The sequence below is a fragment of the Triticum aestivum genome, chromosome 2B (genome assembly GCF_018294505.1).
Source record: "Triticum aestivum cultivar Chinese Spring chromosome 2B, IWGSC CS RefSeq v2.1, whole genome shotgun sequence".
NCBI lineage: Eukaryota > Viridiplantae > Streptophyta > Magnoliopsida > Poales > Poaceae > Triticum > Triticum aestivum.
This window is the reverse complement of record NC_057798.1, coordinates 284,608,812-284,615,912: the sequence shown is the minus strand read 5'-3', so window position 1 is coordinate 284,615,912 and position 7,101 is coordinate 284,608,812.

The window sequence follows — 7,101 nt, the reverse complement described above, 5'->3', positions numbered from 1 at the left end:
CTCCCAGAGCTCCGCAGTGCCCCCCTCGACCTCCTCGACGTCTCACGCGACCAGAAGGGCCCCGAGCAGCCGCCATCGTCATCATCCCCAAGCTCCGGCCCCGGCGCCGTTCTCCGACGAATTCGGCCACTCCGGCGCGCCCCCGAGCCCACTGACCCTCCCTACAGCTCCGCGGTGAGCCTCCGTGCAGAACCCCTCTCTCTCCCCTCGCGTTTGCGAGCTCTAGGCCATAGCTCCGCCGCGGCCGAAGCTCGCCGCCGCCGTGCCTCGTCGCCGTCGTGGCCAGAGCCACTGGAGCTCCCACCTGAGTGCACCATCGTGCTCAGACCGTCTCCACAAGTCCGTAGCACGCCCCAGCTCGCCTTTCTGTGCCCCCTAGCTCTCGCTTGCGTCTCGCCCGAACTCCGGCCGCCGCCGCGAGCTCGCCTCCGGCGAACCTCGGCCACCCCCGCACCTCCCGTTGGTCCCCCTAGATGCGCACGGGCGCGGGCTACCTCCTGGTGCCCTTGGCGCGTTGATCCGATGCCCCTAGCGCAAGTCCGGCGTTCCCCCGCCGTGCGGAATGGTCGCCGTCGGTGAAACTCCGACGACTGCCGATGTGGCACGCTTAATTAGCACTAACGACCACACTAAACACCCCCACAGCCACTGACAGTGGGCCCCACCCCTGGTCAAACCCCAGTCAGCGCTGGGTTTGACCGGGATTAACTCCTGTGTCACTGACGTGTGGACCCCACACGTCAGGTTTGACCCTGACCGACCCCTGTTGACTTGCCGACGCAAGCATGACGCAGTGCTGATGTCATAACTCATTTTCTGGATTTAATTTAATTCTGAAATTCCAGAAAATGCCTAAAACTTCTAAAAATCATAGAAATTCAACCGTAACTCCAAATTAAATAATTTATATATGAAAAATTATCAGAAAAATTCAAGGAATCCATCTGTACCATTTTCATGCATGTTAGAACAACTTATAGCTGCTGTTTAGCACAAATCATATAAAGGGCATTTAAGTAATCACATATGGAGTTTGAATTTGAATCTTGTATTCAAACCAACTTCATTTAATCTGTTGCTAGTTGCATTAGCCCAAAACACATTCATTTTGCCATGTCATGATCATGCATCATATTGTGCATTGCATTGATTGTGTTCCTTTCTGTGTTGCCGGTATTTGTCCCCTCTCGATAGACGTGATACCGATGATGTGATCGTTGACACTGATGAAGACTCAATGTTATCTTCAGAAGTGCCAGGCAAGCAAAACCCCCTTGTTCATTCCGATAAAATCCCACTCTCTCGCTCCTGCTCTCTTTTACTGCATTAGGACAACAACGACATATTTGATACTTGCTGCGGTAGCTAAACCCTTTATCCTTTGCATGACCTGTCATTGCCACAGTAAATAGATGAAACCCACTAGCATGAGTAGGAGTTGTTTGAGCCCTGTTGTGCCTACTCATTCATGCTTGTTTGTCATGCCTGCTACTGCTTAGAGTTGAGTCAGGTCTGATTCATTGGGGATGAATCAGAGGCGTGTGAACATGTCCTATTGTGTGTGAGCTAAGTGTGTGAACACGATTTGGTAAAGGTAGCGGTGAGAGGCCATGTAGGAGTACATGGTGGGTTGTCTCATTGCAGCCGTCCTCAGGAACTGAGTTCTGTGTTTGTGATCCATGACCAGCTGCTACCACACATTGGAATGCTTAAGTGCCCCTCTCGACTTATTAATCAACATGATCTCTGTCCAGGAGTTGCAACTAGTTTCTGGTGTTTGTAGGTAGTGTTAGTAGTCTACCAAGTGGCACCCGGTACAGGTGGGCTTGGGACAGACTAGGCACAGTGGCCCGGTGTACCAAGTGGCACCCGGTTGGTGGGCTTGGGAACCCTGCACACATCGTTTGGGGCCGTAAGCGACACCCCGGCCGGATCTCCTTGCGGATGGAACCCGAATAGGCGATAAACCTGGACTAGAGACTTGTTCGGTTAGTCAGGTCGTGGCCGACTCCCTCGCCCGGCTTCCGCTTGAAGGTTGCCGAGGTACATGACGTGTACAGGGCGGTAAGTGGCGAGAGCGTGTGTGAACAAGTACACCCCTGCAGGGTTAACATCATCTATTCGAATAGCCGGATTCCTCGGATATGGAAACTTGGACCCCTTGTACAGTTCATAGACAAGTGAAAGTGGATACTCTAAAATACGCAAGATAAGCGTGAGTGCTATGGATGGCGTTCTCGTAGGGAGACGGGAGCGGATCCATAGTGGTGTATTGATATGGTGAATATGTGGACTCGTGTGCGCCACTTCAAAAGAGTTACTTGCAGTCGTAGTTCAGGATAGCCACCGAGTCAAAGCTGGCTTGCTGCAGTCAAACCCTACCATCCCCTTTGTTGATAATGATGCATATGTAGATAGATCTGATGTAAGTCTTGCTGGGTACATTTGTACTCACGTTTGCCTATTTTATGTTTTTGCAGAGAGACTTCAGTCTCACTAGTAGTTCCGCTTGGACTTCGACGTTTAGCTTGATACCTCAGCTACGATCTTGTGCCCTCGGCAGGATCTGGTAGATAGTCAGGCTTCTCAGCCTTTTTCATTTATAGATGTCTGTACTCAGACATGATAGCTTCCGCTTGTGCTTTGGCTTGTATGCTCTGATTGTTGGGTCGTGAGACCCATGTTTGTAATGTCTCGCTCCTCGGAGCCTAATGAATAATTACGTGAGTCGTAGAGACATGTTGTGATGCCATGTTGTATTTGCACATAACGAGCATATTGTGTGTATGTTATTGAAATGCTTGGTATGTGTGGGATCTGACCATCTAGTTGTTATCTTTAGTAGCCTCTCTTACCGGGAAATGTCTCCTAGTGTTTCCACTGAGCCATGGTAGCTTGCTACTGCTCCGGAACACTTAGGCTGGCCGGCATGTGTCCTTCTTCGTTCCTGTGTCTGTCCCTTCGGGGAAATGTCACGCTTTGAGTACCGGAGTCCTGTTAGCCCGCTACAGCCCGGTTTACCGGAGTCCTGCTAGCCCAGTGCTACAGCCCGGACCCACTTGCTGATGACCGACACGTTCGAAGCTGTGTCATGGATGCCTGTCCCTGTAAGTCTGTGCCACTTTGGGTTTACGACTAGTCATGTCAGCCCGGGCTCCTTATCATATGGATGCTAGCGACACTATCATATACGTGAGCCAAAAGGCGCAAACGGTCCCGGGCAAAGGTAAGGCGACACCCGTGGGGATACTGTGCGTGACGCCGCAAAGTGATATGAGGTGTTACCGGCTAGATTGATGTGACATCGAGCCGGGGTCCTGACAGGGAAGAGCTCATATGCATTCTCAGAAGATTTTGAAGATAAATTGGTTTGAAGATATTGACCTCATAACGCGAAGACATTCACTTATATGATGAGAGTTGGTTCCAGGGTTGTACAAATCGAAGAATAAGTACAAGTGAGGAATCTAACTTCTGAAGAATCATAAGTGAATATACTAGGCAGAATATGAGATGCAGAAAGAAATAGATTCGTGTTCGAAGATCTAGAAACCACTATTGGTAGGAAGGGATGAATCTATCAGATCAAAAAGATGGTAAAAAGTAAACTTTTATTAAAACATGAAGAACTGCTAGACGAAGCGAAGATGGAGCCGAGCAGTTCAATCTCCGTTGCCCTAACTTGGCGACGGAAGACACCTATGGCAACAGCGGAGAAGACGAGGTCCGCGGCCGGCGTGAGGACGACGTCGAGGAGGTCGCGGCAGCTAAGCGCTTCGTTGTCGGCGTCGTCGAGAGCTAGCGTAGGCGCTAGGGTTTGCGAGAGATGGAGAAGGAGTAAGAAGGATTTTTGACCGAGACGAGACATGCATTTATAAGGACAGAGACAGCACAGCGCAATTACGCAGGTGCCCCTGGCGGTTCACATCTGATGGACACGTGGAGAACATGGAACTCATTGAGAGTTGTTCCATGTTCCCACGCACGCCTATATTGTCGGGGTGGTCGTTCCGAATTCTCCGGGTTTCAGGCAAAAAGGATATGTCATTAAAGCTAGATATAAATGTTTGTCTCTCTATCTTCTGCTGACAAGGACACAGAGAAGACATTCGACGGTTTCAACATAATGCATATGATTTGGATAGATAGAGCTTGAGGTAGAAAGCATAGATAGGTTAGGGTCCGATCACATTCACTTAGTTCAAAAGATTCAAACAAGAAGACATAGCCATAAGTGAATGTTGTAGAGGACAGAATACGGTATATATATATACATATATATATATATAACCGAGTAAAGCCAAATCAGTAATCACGAAATCAAATTAATGTTGAAGTTAAATCAATTGCGAAGGCTTTGCAAATATGGCGCCATGAGGAAACACTTCACAAGAGTTTGGTGGTGGCGTTACCCACCGTATAGGAAGTATTAGACCCAGACACGGTGCACAATTATCGTGGTGCTCTGAAGTCAATTTCCACATTAATGTATTCACACTTAGAGTGTATGTCTTCATTGATTGAAGATATACATAATTCGTGTGTTGCACATCTAAGTCATCAAACTGCATAAGGGTTAGGATGTGTGCCTAATCACAGGACATTCGAGGATTCCAAGATATTTAGCTCACACCACAACTTGCAAAACCTTTTCTCATCCAAGGGCTTTGTGAAGATATCAGCCAATTGCTCTTCTGTCTTGATGTGAATGATATCAATATCTTCTTTCATAACATGATCTTTGAGGAAGTGATGACGAATTTCAATGTGCTTTGTCTTCGAGTGCTGAACTGGGTTATTGGCAATCTTGATAGCGCTTTCATTATCGCAGTAGAGTGGCACATGATTCAGATGGATGCCATAGTCCTTAAGAGTTTGCTTCATCCACAGAAGCTGAGCGCAGCAAGATCCAGCAGCAATGTATTCGATTCAACAGTTGAGAGTGATACACAGTTCTGCTTCTTTGAAGACCAACAAACAAGAGATCGACCTAGAAAGTGACATGTGCCTGATGTAGACTTGCGATCCACCTTGTCACCAGCATGATCAGCATCCGAAAATCCAACCAGATCAAACACTGAGCGCTTTGGATACCATAATCCTAGTGTTGGGGTGTAAGCCAAATATCGAAGAATTCGCTTCACAGCTAAGTGATGCGACTCCTTTGGTGCCTCTTGAAATCGGGCACACATGCAAACACTAAGCATGATATCTGGCCTAGATGCACATAAGTAAAGTAAAGAACCAATCATGGAGCGGTATACCTGTTGATCGAAATCTTTACCATTGGCGTCGGGGCTTAGATGACTTCTGGTTGGCACTGGCATCGTGTATCCTTTGCAGTCTTGCATTCCAAACTTCTTCAGGCAATCTTTGAGATTTTTTTCTTGTGATATGAAGATGTCGTTGCATTGCTGACGGATTTAAAGACCGAGAAAGAACTTCAGCTTTCCCATCCGGCCTCACTTTGGCCTATGGTTGCAAACCTTCTGTGTGAAGCCGAAGGTTGTAAGTGGTCAACAAGCGGAGTGCGGAGGGGCCATGGTGGGCAGGATGCCCAACGTCACATGGCTCGACGGCTCCTTTGCGGAAACTGTAAAAGGACGGCAGTCGGGGTGGTTCTACATCACCGATCCGCGCGGTGCCAACTAGGTAGCTTCCCCCGAGTTCCGATCTGGAGCCCCCATGCGGCTCACCTCCTGGGAGAAGAAGGGCCTGTCCTGGGGCGATTCCACGGAGCTGGCCGGACTCCAAGCATGCATCAAAAGCATGAAGGACAAGAACATCAAGCTTGTCAACATGATCTAGGTCATGCTCGTTCGCCGGATCCTACCGTGCCAGAGGCTGGCGGTCAATCTGTGGGAGTTCGTCCCAACCGTACACCGGACGCTCCAGAAGCTCTACGACATGATGCACAAAGGCGCATGGAAGGTGCTGTTCAAGGCCTCCGAAGCACCTCCTCCAACATCCAAGGACCGCGGGCTTCACGCCGCGCGGGATCCTAGGCGGTTGAGTTCTTGGACTGACTCCGGACCCAGTTCTCCCTGATATATTTATGGGAGTGCCTTAAGTAGTTGTGTATATTTGTTTCAGGACTATGTGGAGATAGCGGAGTAGGTCTACTGTCCGGCTCCACTGCCAGAAGGCCGAGCGGATGCTCTCCTGACGGAGATGCTGGTCCCGGCACCGTATAAGGTGCCAGAGAAGAAGGCCGAGAAGAAGGCCCCAGGGATCCGAAAGGGTCTCCGGCGTAAGGTCATGCCAGAAGCCTCGTCCGAAGACGACGAGGCGGACTCCTCCCATGAAGGGGAGGAGGAAGAAGAAAAAGATGCCCCATCCGGAGAGGATGAGGGGCACGGGGGAGCGGACCGGGGGGCTAGAAAAGGTCCTCGGCGCAGGGCCGTCATTCCCCTGTCGTCCGATGATGACGAGTCGGATTCCTCCCGCTGAGGCGGGGGGAATCAGGAAGAGATCCTACCTCCCCCCACTTGGGGAGAAGAAGAGAAAAGTCGCCCCAGGAGGGGAGGCTGGGGCATCCAAGAAGGGGAAGGGGCCCCTTCCGGACTACTCCGCCACGGCCGCTCTTAGCGAGGAGGGGTAGCTGCCCAGGTGGAAGCCCCTAGCGCGATCGTAAGTGTCTGCGTTCTATCGTGCTTCACTTCATAGTTTTTGTATTTATAATGCCGAACATATGTGCAGTCCGGCCAGGGATCACCCCGAGGTATCCTCCTCCGAGTCCCTGAGCAATTCGGAGATGAATTCGCTTCCGACGGCCACTACTCCTCAACCCGCGGACGACACGGAGGTGTTGTCCCAAAGGCTCCCAGAGCGGGGGGAGGTGACTCTAGAGACGCCCCGAGGTGGGGTCCCAGACTTCGGACACGCGGGGTTCAAGATCCCCCCGGATTGTGTTGATGAGAGCCATGGCCAACCAAGCTCTTAGCCGAACACAATTCCGGAACCTTTGATGGTTCCGGACTCAGGAGGACGACCCCTCGCTAGGGAGGGCTAGCCGTCTGTGTCGCAGACTTCCGTTGCACATGAGGCGCCGGACGGTCTGCAGGAAGCGCTTTGCGGCGCTTCCCTGGATGAGGGTCATCG